The 16,020-nt window shown below is 40.3% G+C and overlaps 1 protein-coding gene across 5 annotated transcripts in view; it reads left to right on the top strand.

The window, feature by feature from the left end:
* Positions 1 to 16,020, top strand: part of plekha7b (pleckstrin homology domain containing, family A member 7b) — a 370,768-nt gene that overhangs the window by 38,055 nt on the left and 316,693 nt on the right. The window contains exon 1 of one of the 5 annotated variants that reach the window (XM_069897831.1): positions 6,298 to 6,387. The exons of the other annotated variants lie outside the window; for them this stretch is intronic. The gene's annotated coding sequence lies outside the window, so the exon portion shown is untranslated. Of the gene's footprint in view, positions 1 to 6,297; positions 6,388 to 16,020 lie in introns of those variants that run through there. 5 annotated transcript variants of the gene reach the window in all.

Genomic DNA, 16,020 nt, shown 5'->3' with positions numbered 1-16,020 from the left:
CCAGTCCTCCTCCTTTTCTAGTTTCTTTCTAATGTCTTGCCATGATTTGGAAACAAATTCAATTCGAATAAGCTGTTCACCCATTGGTGTACTAGGGTCCACACCAGCATACTGTTGGACATTCTTTCTCACCCTCTCCAAAAAATCAGTAGGGGACTCGTCTTTCCCCTGGTGGTTCCCAAATGCCTTGGTAAAATTGTGACCCTTTGGCACAGCCTCCTGTATCCCTTTAATTGTCCACTCTCTATATTGTCTCATACTTGCCAATCCCTCGGGTGTTCGTTTGTCCCACCTGGGTTCATTTAAGGGATATTTTTGTTCATGGGGTCTAGGGTCCCCAGGTTGTTCATATTCCCACATGAGGAGGACAGCCCGTCGAATCATCTGCCTCTCCTGGGGTGAAAATAATGTTCCCATTATTGCCTGCATCTCTTCCCACGTATATGTGTTTGGTCCCAAGAATTGGTCAAGCTGTTCAGCCAGTCCTATAGGATCTTCCAATAACTTTTTCATTTCTTTCTTAAATCCCCGCACCTCTGTACTAGTTAGGGGAACATTCACATATCCCGTTCCCCCTCCCGGTCCTCCCATAGGAACTTCTCTCAGGGGATTTAGGTTTATTGAAAACTTTGATGGTCCTGGACCAGTCTGGGATCTTGTCCAGGGTCGGTTTACCGGTGGAAGTTTAGGGTCCGACTCCCTTAATTCATCCTTTTTATCCCGGCCCCCTTCGGGGCAATCAGATTCATCACCTTTCCCCTCCGGTAATAAGCTTTCCTCGGGCGCAGTAGGCACCGGGGGAATATAAGGAGGGGGAAGGTTGTCCAGAGGTTCCCATTTCTTTTCTCCTGCCACTCTCAATTTAAAACATTCTGTTAAGGATCCTGGCCAGGGAACCCAACAAAATGCATATGCTGACTCTTCTTGATTCACCTTTGGTCTCGAATTTACATATATGTTTAATGCTTGTCTAACCCAATCCTCATCAGATCCAAATTTCGGCCACCAGACCGAGGAACCTTTAATAGGTTGTTTTGACCAAAGGAGACAATATTGGACCATCTTTTTCTTGTTTTTGTCCCGATATCTTTTACTATCCCAATTTTCAAACATTCTCCCCAAAGGGCTGTCAAGGGGTACTCCCAGGAATTGTCCTGAATTTTCAGACGAGCCCTTAGATTTTGATCCTCCCATTTTCCCACCTAGATCTGTTTATTGTTGCTGAGGACCCTCTCGCTCTGGACCCTACTCCCTTCCTCTCAGACGCCTCGTCGGAGGTGCTGTCCCTCCTTCGGTTACCGCTGAGGTTTTCCTGGGGTTGACCCCTCTCTTCTCGGCACTTCGTCGGAGGTGCTGTCCCTCCTTCAGTTACTGCCGAGGTTTCCCTGGGGTCTATCCTAGAGTCCCGCGACAGGGTCCTCACACAACGACAAAAGATCTATACTTAATCTATTCCGTTAGGTTTTTATCCAAACAGGTGTATCCCGTTACACCTGTTACCCAATCCCCACACCACAATCGTAAGTCGTCACTTACCGGTGTCTTCCCGGGGATTGAACCGTCACCCTTTTCCTCTCCGTCTTGTCGTGTCACCCTGTCCGGATACCACTCGCTCAAGCCGCCCGAAGCGACGAGCAAGGGACTAGGAGCCGCTGAACTCAGCGGGGTGCACCACCTCCGATGTCCCTCTTCTCGCCTCCCCTCACGGCCGGAGTGTAGATCCCGGACGAGCCCCCATTTGTCAGAAATAAAACTTCTCACACATGAGTCTCTTTAAAACTGATGACACGACAAGCTTTATTTACAAGTCTGCAGAGTTGGACTCAACTGGTTTCTCACCAGTTAAGCCCCGATACATACAGTGCATTGATTTTTATACCTTTATTATTTGCCCTTCCCCTTCTTATTAATACTGTTTTAATTGGTTAGTATTACAAAAACATTCTAAGTATAACTGCATTATTAATTATCACGTTCGTTACGTACGCTGTGAACTCTACATTCACTGAATTCTGTTTCTCACACTTCTTATCAATCCTTTGTCTCCTGCATGTCTCTCACTATGACCATGAAAAGATAGGTTTAAAAAAAACATATTCAGCAGCTCCTTCTGTCCTTGACTGCTAGTAAACTCTCTGTCCGTTCTGGCTTCCCTGCTTATGATTAATCATCACATTTTAACTTAAGTCTTTTTAACCTAAATTCTCTATATCACATTCTCCCTCATTTGTTATTGGAGAATGCAGTACTTGGTAATTTCCCCCTGCTTTTTCAGAAGGTAAGTGATGAGTGTTCCAGAAATTACTTTGACATTTTATTACATTCAAAATGGTAAATGCCACACTTGGCTCCTAATTGAGCTGCAGAGTGAAATGCATCCAATGAGAAAAGTTTATTTTCTGTTTATTCGAGGATTTCCATTCTGTTTAGGATTTGGTGCCTTTTTTTTTAAGGCCAGCATTAATAGGTTTTCTCATTATTCCGTCTGGGTCTGTTGATGTGGAACAGCTCAAACTTTGAATTTGAGTGCATACCAATAAGGATCTTTTAGGTCACGTACTTCTATTTCTGCCATTGTCCATTTTGTGTATTCTTTGCCTTTATTCATGTCTGTGTTCCTGGCTGCCCTTTCTCATTCTGTCCTCAAAGTTGAGCCATGTCCTTTCAACAAAACCTCTCCACCAACTTGGACAAAGGCATCTGATGCCTGGCTATACCAGAACTTGCAGGTTCCCGTCCTGACCTAATGTACCCCTCATCATTGGGCTTAAGTATCCAACCCAACAGCATTGGCAGAGTCGGCAGGAGGAAGGCTGTGGTAGTTCAGGAAGGCTGGTCACCTTGTCCTGCAGGAGAATTTGAGTTGGCTAATAAATTCTGATCTAACCATTGATACTCACATCCTCTAAACAAATAAATAATGAAGCCATATGAAATCTGACCTCTGATTCCAGTTATGGGGAAACTACTTCAGCTAAAAGGATGCTAAACCCGAGAATTTTAAAAAAAATTTCTTGTTTTTCCATTATCCGACATTGACCTTTGCATTAATGTGGTTTGGTGCCAGATTATATTTGTAAAGGAAAATATTGCTTGGAATTGTTAGCAGGCCAGGAAGCACCTGTGAGGTGGGGGGAGGGTTGTGGAGGGAGAGAGTTGATGTGTTAGTTGATGATCTTCTATCAGTATATGGAACCAGGGCCAGTGCTAGGAATTGTTGGGCCCAATTAGAAAATTGATAGCGGGGCCTCTACTCTACAAAAGTCGAAATTGATGTTTTATATTTCGTGTAGTATGCCAGTCTTAGCCAAAAAGCATTAAATGCTTGATATACTAAATATTGAAAGGCCATATGAAAGTTTAAATTTTTTAATACAAAGTTAAGACAATTACAGACAAACTGTTTGTGCACAGGTCTTTTAGAAACAGACTTTTCTGGCTTTTGTATTTGTAAAATCTTTCAAAATAATTTCAAAGTCAATGGTTTTAGTAATGTCATTTTCTATAGATAGCATTGCCAAATTGTTTAGTCTCGCTTGTGAAATTGTTGACTGTAAGTATGTTTTAATCAGTTTTAGTTTTGAAAAACTTCTTTCGCCCAATGCGACTGTTACAGGCATTGTTAAGTAAACCCTCAAAGCAATAAAAACATTAGGAAATCGATTGTTAATGTCCAGGTATTCAAACAGAGCTTGAGGCTTAACGACACTGAAGGGAAGAAAAGTTTTCAGAGCTTCAAGTTCTTCGGCCAACAGGTAACCATCCTCGTCTTTAGTTGTTTCAGTAACTACCCCTCCATCAGTGCTCTGTTTCAGTATGGTGTCAGTTAAAGCTGCTTCAAGGACTGCTGTGTGTTTCCTTTTGTTATTTAAAAATCCAAATAATTTTACATGGCTTTTAAGCTGCTTAAATCTAGACTCTAAAGATTGAATAGTTTTGTCTAGCACTAAGCTGAAGCACTGAACTCTGTGCTTCTTTTGGATCATCTAAAGCTTGATCTTTTGCCTCATATGAAAACATTCTCTTCCTTCTACGTAGTTTTTTTTCTTGAAATTGTCTAAACTCCAATGGTAATTCAACAGCTTCAGCCAATTTATTTGCGCCTATTAGGACATCATTAAAACTGCCCTCTCTATAAATTTTTAGCCATGATAATAGTTTTTCAAATGACTCCATGCCTTCATCAATGTCCTTTGTTTCACCTTGTAGTTCCTTGTTTACATAGTTAACTTTAAAAAGTACTTCAAGCCAAAATATCAAGAAACTAAAAATTTGTAGTCTTTTAGCTGGTTTGCTGAAGATTCAGCTTTTACTTTTACCTTGGGCTCATCTGTTATCTCTGATATTTCCACAAGTGCATCATATACTTCTCCAACCTGATAACGAATAGCTTTAACACTATCAATCTGACACTCACACTTTGTGTCTCAAGGGTTTCACTGATAACTGCTCACCTCTAAGTTGATGCTGAGAACAATATGTAGATCCTTTGCAAGATCCCAAAAAATATAATAGCTTCCGGACAACACTTGGCTACATCTCTGAGTAAAAGGTTATAATTGTGATATGCACAGGGTACAAAGAAAGCTCTTGAATTATCCTTCCAACAGTCATGCTTGTACTCCAGATGTGTGACCTTTCATGTTGCTACCGTTGTCATAGCCTTGGCTTTGAATGTCTTTCACCTCTAAATTTAATTCCTTCAGTGTGTTTAATAATGTTTTATATAAATCTTCTCCTGTGCTACTTTCAATCTGCATAAACTTTATGAAATGTTCATAAACACCTGAAGGAGCCAAGTTACCATCAGACACATACCTAATCGTTAGAGGCATTTGTTCTTGGTGACTCATGAGGAGTGAAGTCTAAAATTATGGCGTAGTACTGAGCTGCTTTTACTCGTTTCAGTATCTCATTCAAAACAGTTGTAGCCATAATGTCTCTTAGTTCATTCTGAGTATCTTTTCCTAAATAGTGATTATGAATTTTGTGGGTTTTGACTTTTCGTAAATGTTCTTTAAGAACAGGGTCAAACTTTCCAAACAGCTCAAAAAGACCTGAAAAGTTTCCATTGTGTACACTTTCATTATCAACTTTTTCCTCTGTTCCTCTAAATGCTAGATTTCTGTCAGCAAGAAACTGCGCTATTGCTACTAGCTTTTTGGATACTTTCTGCCAGTGCTTTGCATGTTCATTGACGATTATTTCAAGTTCTTTGTCAATTGTCTGTCCACTACCAAGTCTTTGGTGTAACTCCCAGAAACTTCATGTGGCTTCCAAAAGGTTTTTTAGAATTTTCATGCTCACACAACCTTGTATGAAGATTAGACCAGTTGTTGAATCCACTTGTTGATAATGGACTGGTTGTGTTCTTACTAAAAAGTTTACAATAAAAACAATAAATTCTATCAGCAGACAGAATATATAATCCAAGATCTTTCAACACACTCCCCATTTGAAAGTTTCCTCTTACAGTGAAACTTTGAAAAACACAATCCTTTTTCATTTCATGGAAAGTTGTTCACTGGAATAGGAGGACCTTTCATTGTTAAATAATCTCTTACATTTTGATCTATATATGCTGGCCAGTTGGCTGGGTCATCATAAATGTTAATTACAACTGTACTCATGGATGATCCATCATTGTGTGATGTTTGGGCTTGGTCTTTTTTGGCTATAAATGAACTTTCAGCTTTGGGACTGTCTTCTGGTGTATTGAGATCATCTTCAATTTGATTCACAGCTGCGTCATCCTTTTCTAACTTGTTATCAATTTCATCATTGTATTCATCAACTGTAATTGGACTCAAGGCTGATTTGTCATTTTCTGAGTTGTTTTTGTTCATCCTCAATACATGGACGCTTCAAAGATGGAGTGACAAGGAATTTTGTGATAGCACCTCTGTTTTTCATTTTCAGCTACCTTAGCCTTGGCCAGTGCTCATTTCTGGTTGCCGCTTAAATACTTACACCCTTTGTCTCTATCTCTGCTTGTGCTTGCCATGTAAAATGACATACAAATTTTAAGCTGCTAATTCTCTGGGCTATATTTTTAAGGTAAAAGAGGAAAAAGAAGTATGTTTTAAAATGTTTAGACTTAAAATAACACAAAAAACTTGATGTTAGCAATTTGTTATAAAATTGGACTCGACATCCCTGATAACATGTCTACGTTGTTCTAACAGTGGAACAATGTTGTTACTGTTGTTGGTACAACATAAGAAACCAACGTCATACCCACGTCATTTTGCTTGTTGGCTTTACGTTGTTCCAAAGTCAGCTGCTGATCTTGGAACAACGCACCCAACTCTCAACTTGTGAATGTCACTGAACAGCAAAACAAGCAATCGATTCTGGATTTGTTGAATGACGACAACTTCGAATAAGGTAAGGATTACCTCTATTTAGTAATGGTTAGGTTATGTTAGTTAAGGATACATTCCAGAACGGGGTGAGGGGGGGGGAAAGACGCACTTTAATTTTGCTGTTTTTTTAGCTGATTTTCTAGTCAAATGTCTAGCGCTAGTTTGTCACTAGATATTTGGCTAGAAAAACGTCAGAAAAACTGATGCGTGTAACGGATGAAATTCGCCCCGAAGAAAACAATTTCTGCATGGTCAAGCTAAACTGCACCTGTTCCAAATCACCAAAAACATGAAATAGGCTATATTAAGCCCTACCAGTGCAATAGCATAGTTAGTAACAGTAGCCTAGTACTATTTTGATACTAAATGAAACCACTGCAAAATTATGAAACAATGATAGAGGCAGCCTTGCTAAGAATATCTGGATCTTGTAAAGATGAATAACCCCAAGATGTACAGTACATACCCCTATAGCTGAATAACCTTGTAAACCAGCTCGTAAAGATGTAGCCTATAACCCCCACAGTGACCTAGCCTAGTAAAGATCAACTAAACTAACCTAACTTCGGGGTTATTCAACTTTTCAAGGCCCGAATATCCTCACCAATTCCATCTACGATTGCTAACATTGTCAGAAATTCTACGCTTAGGGCCTAGGCTATTTATGTTCAGACTAACTGCTTAAGCCTGGGCTATAGGCTAGGCCCTAGGCTAGCATGACGCTATCTCAATCTCATAGTTCTCTTGTTGATTAGCCTATAGTCTGTCTTGATCTTGAATATTAAGAGATGCTTCATCAGCTCCAGAACACATCTATCTTACTGGGTCAAATGAATTCAAAACTTGAAATTTTTGGCTAGGGAGACAAAGGAGGCCTATAGCCAGTAGTTTAATTGAAGACATATTTCCTAAAAATATTTCACTGAGATAAAATGTTCAATTAAGGGCAATAACTTCACGAGTTCACTGACAAATCCCTCAGTTTATAAGGCCTATAGTATTATTATTTTCTTACCAGTTTAAATGAAGTTCGTCACAGTGTTCTCTGCTCAAGGCCTGGGCTCAAACACGTGCGCGGGGCCCAATTTGATCAAATTGGTCGAATAGGCTTAAAACCGGCCCGGTATGGAACAATGCATGAGGTTAAATGTGTCGTTGAGATCAGCTGCTGGTGGGTCATAATCTTATCAGAGTGGAATTTTAATCTTTTGTTAATAATTCTGTAAAATTGACATAACTTCAAGTGAAAATTTCCCATGAGGAATACTTGTTATCAAAAATAAAAATGCAGAAGGCTTGACTCCCTTCAATAAATGTAACTTGATAGTATAATTTTTGAATTGGGCCCTCTGCAAGTAGAAGGAAATTGCTTAAAATGTATTCCATTCTTATTCACAACTTGATTAACTTCAGAATATCATCATCCCCAACACCTCTGTAGGCACTGTATAATCTATTGATAATTGAAAGCCACACTGCATCCAAACCTATCATTATAAATCGTTAGATTAATCTGAAGGTTCTTTTGTCGAGTGGGTGAGTGCCTTAACAAGATTATAGTTTGTTGGCATAGAGGCAAATTTACGCATTTATTTTAGAATGCTCTGATCTTCAAAGGGAAATTGAATAAATGTTTGGAAGGGGAAATATTTATGAACTTGGTGAGAGAAAAAGGATGATGTGGTAAGTGTCGCAGTCGAGCACGGTGCTATTACAGTGCCAGGTTCGAATCCGGTGCTGTCTGTAAGGAGTTGGCACATGCCCATGTAGGTTTCCGCTTTCCTCCCACGTTCAAAAAACTGTACAGGGTTAGTAGGTGGATCACGTGAGTGTATTTGAATGGCACAGATTCGTGGGTCAGATGGGTTTGATGCTACGATGTTTATAAATTTAAACAAAATAAGGCCAATGGATGGGGACCGAAGAGCCTGGAATATCATAATGGGTACCGTGGCTTTCCTTCCATTATTCTGTGTTGAAGTTTTATATTGTGAGGGCTTAAATTACATATATATGTTTTAAAATTTTTAAAAAAATTTTCACACTATGAACCAAACTGACCAAAATACACACAAACATTTCCCTCTTGAATATACACAGTGTCATTTTCTCCCCTTTTCCCCCCCTCCCTTCCCCCCTTCTTCAGTCCCCCCTCCCCACTCACTCAACGTTCAACAAATATGATACATTAAACCCATTAAACAATGTTATCACACAATGAAAATAAACAAGAAATTTGTGCCTTCTACTTTTACATACCGGGTCAGTTCATTTCGTCTTCTCCTTCTGTCATTTTAGGTGGTGGAGGTCCGCGGTAGGACTTCTCTGTTGTGTTCCATGTACGGTTCCCAAATTTGTTTGAATACTGTGATGTTATTTCTTAAATTATATGTTATTTTTTTTCCAATGGAATACATTTATTCATTTCTATGTACCATTGCTACATTCTCATGCTATACTCTAATTTCCAGGTTGACATAATACATTTGTTTGGTACAGCTAAGGCTATCATAATAAATCATTTTTGTGCTTCATCCAGTTTGAGGCCTAATTCTTTATTTCTTACATTACTTAGAAGAAAGATCTCTGGATTTTTTGGTATGTTGCTATTTGCGATCTTCCCAAAACCTTTCCACTTTCTCACATGCCCAAATTGCTTGTACTGTTGTTCCCGTTTCCTTCTTACAGCAAAAACATCTGTCTGATACTGTTGGGTCCCATTTGTTTAACTTTTGGGGCGTGGTGTATAGCCTGTGTAACCAATCATATTGTATCATGCGTAACCTCGTGTTTATTGTATTTCTCATAGTTCCGGAGTATAGCTTTTCCCATGTTTCATTCTTTATCTTTATGTTTAGATCTTGTTCCCATTTTTGTTTGGGTTTACAGCTTGTTTCCTCGTTCTCTTTCTCTTGCAATTTGATGTAGATGTTTGTTATAAATCTTTTAATTATCATTGTGTCTGTAATCACATATTCAAAATTGCTTCCTTCTGATAACCTCAGACTGTTTCCCAATTTGTCCTTCAAGTAGGTTTTCAGTTGGTGGTATGTAAACATTGTACCGTGAGTTATACCATATTTGTCCTTCATTTGTTCAAAAGATAATAATTTATTTTCCGAAAAACAATTTTCTATTCTTTTGATCCCTTTTCTCTCCCATTCTCTAAAGGAAAGGTTATCTATTGTGAAAGGGATTAGTTGATTTTGCGTCAATATTAGTTTGGCAGTTGATAATTTGTTTTATTCCTTTCTACGTGAATCTTCTTCTAAATGTTGAGCAGATGGTGCAGTACTGGTGAATTCCTATGTTGCACCAGCTTTTCATCCCACTTATATAGTATATGTTCAGGTACCTTCTCCCCTATTTTAACTAGCTCTAATCTGGTCCAATCTGGTTTTTCACTTGTTTGATAAAAATCTGATAGGTATCTTAATTGTGCTGCTCTATGATAATTCTTAAAGTTTGGTAGCTGTAAGCCCCCTTGTTTGTACCATTCTATTAATTTATCTAGCACTATCCTCAGTTTCTCCCCTTTCCATAAGAATTTCCTTATTATTTTCTTTAGCTCCTTGAAGAATTTCTCTGTTTAGGGAATTGGTAACTATTGAAATAGGTATTGTATCCTTGGGAAGATATTCATTTTAATGCAATTTACCCTTCCTATCAGTGTTAGTGGTAAGTCTTTCCAATGTTCTAAGTCGTCTTGTAATTTCTTCATTAATGGCTGATAATTTAAGTTGTATAGATGGCCTAGATCGGGGTGTCAAACTCAAATTCACGGAGGGCCAAAATTAAAAACTTGGACTAAGTCGAGGGCCGAACTAAATATTTATTGAAAATTTTCAACAACATCTGCATGTTTTCTCTTCTTTCAACATATGTAATGTTAAACTTTTTCTTATTAAAATAAATGTTTAATAATAGTTTTGGATAAACTCTTTCCAGAAGCATTAACAAATGAGAAATAAAATATTCAATAAATAATATTTCTCTATAGAGGATTTGTCAAATGTTGCTAGTGTGCTGTCGAATAGTAAAATCTGAGGGCTATTGAGAATGTGGGAGAATAACATGATTCCTGAAACAATCAAATGGGTGACTGATTGTGGGCATGAACTCTAGCAGGGTTATTTGCCATGCCCTTTTTCCATTGATATAGATATCCTTTGATTGACACACTTTTCAAGTTTTATGCCTAATGAGATTGTATCCAGGTGCAGGACCATTTTTAACCAGGAATACATTTATCACTGTGACGTGAAACTATTGGAAGATCGTTTTATCCTGAGATTAAAGTTCATAATCTTTACTCAGGCCTGTGTGCGGGAGGGCGGGGGTTTGCGGGCGATCGGGTTGGACAACGACAGTGCGGGGGCATCGGCTCTCGCTGCAGGGCGGCATCTCGGCGGATCAGCGGCCCTGTCACCGTGAGTCACCTGTCGGCCTGCGGAAGGGAGGGGGAGTGGGCAACGGTCCTGGCGAGGTCAGGCCCCCCCTGAGTTTCTGCCGGACCCCCCTTGACCTGCTGAGTTTCTCCCGGACCCCCCTTGACCTGCTGAGTTTCTCCCGGACCTCCCTTGACCTGCTGAGTTTCTCCCGGACCCCCCTTGACCTGCTGAGTTTCTCCCGGACTCCCTCCCCTTGACCTTCTGAGTTTCTTCCGGACCCCTCCCCCTTGACCTGCTGAGTTTCTCCCGGATCCCCCTTTGACCTGCTGAGTTTCTCCCGGACCCAATTTGACCTGCTGAGTTTCTCCCTTCTGGTGTTTTTACAAGAACCACAGACTTTTGCTCATACATTGATGAGGGGGATCAAGGGCCAAACATTGTCAGGTACCTCTCTGCTGGATATAGCATACGGTTTAACCCGCTGAGTTTCTCCAGTGTTGGGTTTTCACGAGGTAGAGCAGGCCTGTTTCTGATCTGTAATGTTCTACGGACCCTGCTCTTCTTTCCGTGCCAGTGTCCCAGGACCTTTCCAGGGCAGTCTCCGCGCTCAGGACCGCGCTGGGATCCCGGTCAGCGGTGGAGGAGCAGGAGAGCGCGGCTAATCCCGATCTAGCCCACGTCACTCCCGAGATTGGCGGGGGGTTCCACCCTACCTGCCCGTCCAGCCTCGCTCTCCACGTGTACTCCGGGCACCCGCCATTGGTCCGGTGGGAAGGCGCAGGGCGGCCGGCGGCCGGCGCCCCCATCGCCTGGCGGGGAACCCCAATCTTCTCTCCGGTGTCCCGACTCCATCTGCAGCTCCAAGATACGCTGTGCCACTGGGGTTCCGGGTGCTGGGAAGTGGCCTTGGCTTCCCCTGACACCGGCCAGGCCGCGCTGCGGTGGGGGGGTGGGTGGGGGGACACAACAGCATGTTTATAAAACCACCCACCACTACTTTTCAAGGACCAGGATTTTTCTCTCTCTCTCTCACTCTGGGACACAGCGGTTACTGTGCATGTGCTATACTGGCGCGGCGGCCAGCGGGCCACCTCTAATACATTTTTGATATGATCTTGTGGGCCAAATATAATTGGCCCGCGGGCCAGAGTTTGACATGTGTGGCCTAGATTATTATCTAATTGTATACCAAGGTATCGAATTGCTTGTGTTTACCATTTAAATGGTGATTCTTTCTTAAACTTTGTGAAATCCACATTATTCATTGGCATTGCTTCACTTTTATTTGCATTGACCTTGTACCCTGATACTTCTCCATATTCCTTCAATTTCTTGTGTAATTCTTTTATTGATATTTCTGGTTCTGTTAAGTATACTATGATGCCATCTGCAAATAGAGTGATTTTATATTCCTTCTATTTTATTTTTATCCATCTTATTTTATTTTCTGTTCTTATCAGTTCTGCTAGTGGTTCTTTCGCTAAAGCGAACAGTGAGGGAGATAGTGGACATCCCTGCCTAGTTGACCTGCTTAATTTAAATTGGTTTGATATATATCCATTTACTGTCACCTTCGCCAATGGTCCCTTATATAATGGTTTAATCCAATTAATATATTTCTCAGGTAGGTTGAACCTCTGTAGTACTTTGAATAAATAATTCCATTCTACTCTGTCAAAGGCTTTCTCTGCGTCTAAGGCAACCGCCACTGTTGGCGTCTTGTTTCCTTGTACTGCATGGATTAAGTTAATGAACTTACAGATATTGTCTATTGTTCGTCTTTTCTTAATAAATACAGTTTGATCTAGTTTTACTATTTTTGATACACAGTCGGCTAATCTGTTTGCTAATAGTTTAGCTATTATCTTATAATCTGTGTTAAGTAGAGATATCGGTCTATAGATGCTGGTGTTAGTGGATCTTTCCCCGTCTTTGGTATTACTGTAATTATTGCTGTTTTGCATGAATCTGGCATGTTTTGTGTTTCTTCAATCTGGTTCATTACTTCCAGGAGAGGAGGAATTAATAAGTCTTTAAATGTTTTATAGAATTCTATTGGGAGTCCATTCTCTCCCGGCATTTTATTGTTCAGTAATTTTTTTAATATATCCTGTATTTCCTCTATTTCAAATGGTTTTATTAATTTGTTTTGCTCTTCTTGCAATTTTGGTAGTTAAATTTTAGCTAGAAACTTACTTATTTTGTCTTCTTTCCCTTCATTCTCAGTTCGATATAGTTGCTCGTAGAATTCCCTGAAGCTTTCGTTGATCTCCGTTGGGTTATATGTAATTTGTTTGTCCTTTTTCCTTGATGCCAATACTGTTCTTTTAGTTTGTTCTCTCTTAAGCTGCCAAGCTAGTATTTTGTGCGTTTTTTTTCTCCTAGCTCATAATACTTCTGTTTTGTCTTCATTATGTTCTCCTCCACCTTGTATGTTTGTAGTGTTTCATTTTATTTTTTTGTCCGCCAATTCTCTTCTTTTTGTTGTATCTTCCCTTGTTGCTAGTTCTTTTTCTGTACTTAGTACTTCCCTTTCCAACTGTTCTATTTCCCGATTGTAGTCTTTCTTCATCTTAGTTACATAACTTATTATGTGCCCTCTGATGAAGGCATTCATTGCATCCCATAGTATAAACTTATCTTTCACTGATTCCGTATTTCTTTCAAAGTACCTTTTAATTTGTCGCTCAATTAATTCTCTAAAATCCTGTCTTTTAAGTAGCATGGAGTTTAATCTCCATCTATACGTTCTCGATGGGATGTCCTCCAGCTCTATTGCCAATAACAGGGGTGAGTGATCCGATAACAATCTAGCTTTATATTCCGTTTTCCTAACTCTCCCTTGGATGTGGGCTGACAACAGGAACAGGTGGGCTTAAATTATATTAATGCCGAAAAGAATGGTAAAACATGATAGTCAAAACTCAGAATCGGAATTTGTAATGAAAAGTCAGAAAATTTGTTGTTTTGTAACAGCATCACAGTGGAAACATTCATATAAAACCACCTTATAAAAATAGTGCACGAAAAGTCAAAGTAAAACAGAGTCTTTCGTTCGATATTCATTCAGGAATTTGATGGCAGCAGGGAAGAAGCTGTCCTTGTGCCAGTGAGTGCTCATCTTCAGGTTACTGTACCATTTTCCTGATGGTAGCAGAGTGAAGAGGGCATGTCCTGGGTGGTGATGGTCATTGAGGATAGAGGCCTCTTTCTGAAGACACCATCTCTTGATGGAGTGGTCTGGTGCCTGTGATGTCACAGTCTGAGTTAACAACCCTCTGGAGTTTTTTTCTTGTCTTGGGTGTTGGCACATCTATGCCAACAGAGATTCAACCAGCCGGAAAACGCTACGGTACACCTGTGGAAGTTTTCAGGAGTCTTTGGTGACATACTGAATCTCTTCAAGCTTTTGTCATGACTGCCTTGAAGTGGAGGCTCCAGGACAGATCCTCGGAGATGTTGACACCCAGGAATTTGAGGTTCTTGACCCTCTCCACTACTGATGAGGACTGGATTATGTTCTCCTGACTTCCTCCTGAAATCTACAATCATCTCCTTTGTTTTGCTAATGTTGAGTGCAAGGTTGTTGGTGTGACATCACTCAATGAGCTGATCTCTCCCCATCCTGTACACTTCCTCATTGCTGCTTATTGTAAAGGTTAAAACCTTGTGTTTTTGATTCTTGTTAATTTTGTGCCTATCTCTTTAAGAAAACTATTATTTGTAGTGTTACTGTAGTGATTATGATATACTATGTCATAATATCTGCCCAGGCTAAGTGCTTGCTCTTTTTCTACAAGATGTGAAGGAAGCATGAGCATGAGAAATTTTTCTTTAAATTTTGTATCTTTATATACCTTTTGTATCTCTGTATCTTTGTATTTTTATAGCAATCTTTAGCTATTGCTTTTGTTATGACAACTTTTCACTTATGATTCTGCTGTCAACCATGGTGTCATCAGTAAATTTGTAGATAGCATCCTCAATATTCATTGGAATGACTTCATCACCAACATCAAAGTACTCGCGCTGGCAGAGTCCGCAAGCATCGAATCCACGCTGCTGAAGACCCAACTGTGCAGGGTGGGTCACGTCTCCAGAATGGAGGACCATCGCCTTCCGAAGATCATGTTCTATGGTGAGTTCTCCACTGGCCACCGAGACAGAGGTGCACCAAAGAAGAGGTACAAGGACTGCTTAAAGAAATCTCTTGGTGCCTGCCCCATTGACCACTGCCAGTGGGCTGATATCGCCTCCAACTGTGCATCTTGGCGCCTCACAGTTCGGCGGGCAGCAACCTCCTTTGAAGAAGACCGCAGAGCCCACCTCACTGACAAAAGACAAAGGAGGAAAAACCCAACACCTAACCCAAACCAACCAATTTTCCCTTGCAACCGCTGCAACCGTGCCTGCCTGTCCCGCATTGGACTTGTTAGTCACCAACGAGCATGCAGCAGACGTGGACATACCCCTCCATAAATCTTCGTCCGCGAAGCCAAGCCAAAGAAAAAAGATAGCATTGGAATTATGCCTGGCCACACACTCATAGGTGTATAATGAGTTGAGTGTGAGTAATGAGTAAAGGGGGGCAGAAGGCCAAGGTTTGAAGCTTGTTGTCCAGCACTGAGGGAACAATGTTGAAGGCTGAGCTGTAGTCGATGAAGAGCAGCTCTATGTATAAGTTACTGTTTTCGAGGTGATCCAGAGCTGAGTGGAGAGCCAGTGATATTGTATCTGCTGTGGAGTGATTGTAATTTTTCTCACTATTTAGTATTTCAGGATAACTCTCTAATGTGAACTCATTCGCTGCATGCCTGTTGTATTCTGTAACATTTAATTTATTCAAGTATTTGTGTTGTTTTTCAGAAGTCCATATTGTATTTGTTTGTATGGTTTCTGTGAGTTAATTTTGTATTCCCACAGTACTGTGTTTTAAAAAAAAAAAAAAAAAAAATTCTTTGTCAATAACTTAGAATGAAAACCCTTTGGCAGATTGTGCAAAGAGTGGGTTGTTCCCTTATTCACTTTAATTCTTTAATTCTGATATGGATAACTGTTCATCTCTGGGAAGTCAAGTCCACACATTAATCTGAATGCATTTATTTACCATGTCATCCCAGTAAATTTGGATTTGGAATTCCCTAATGGGTACTTTGGGGAACCAAAATTGGAAGTTTTCTCTCTGTGATTCTGACTAGAGTGCACCAAAATTAATACTACTTTCTTGTACATTTTGCATCTCTTTACAGTGAACCCCTGGCATC

Source organism: Narcine bancroftii, chromosome 1 (genome assembly GCF_036971445.1).
Source record: "Narcine bancroftii isolate sNarBan1 chromosome 1, sNarBan1.hap1, whole genome shotgun sequence".
NCBI classification, from domain to species: Eukaryota; Metazoa; Chordata; class Chondrichthyes; order Torpediniformes; family Narcinidae; genus Narcine; species Narcine bancroftii.
This window is presented reverse-complemented; position numbering and strand designations above follow the sequence as displayed.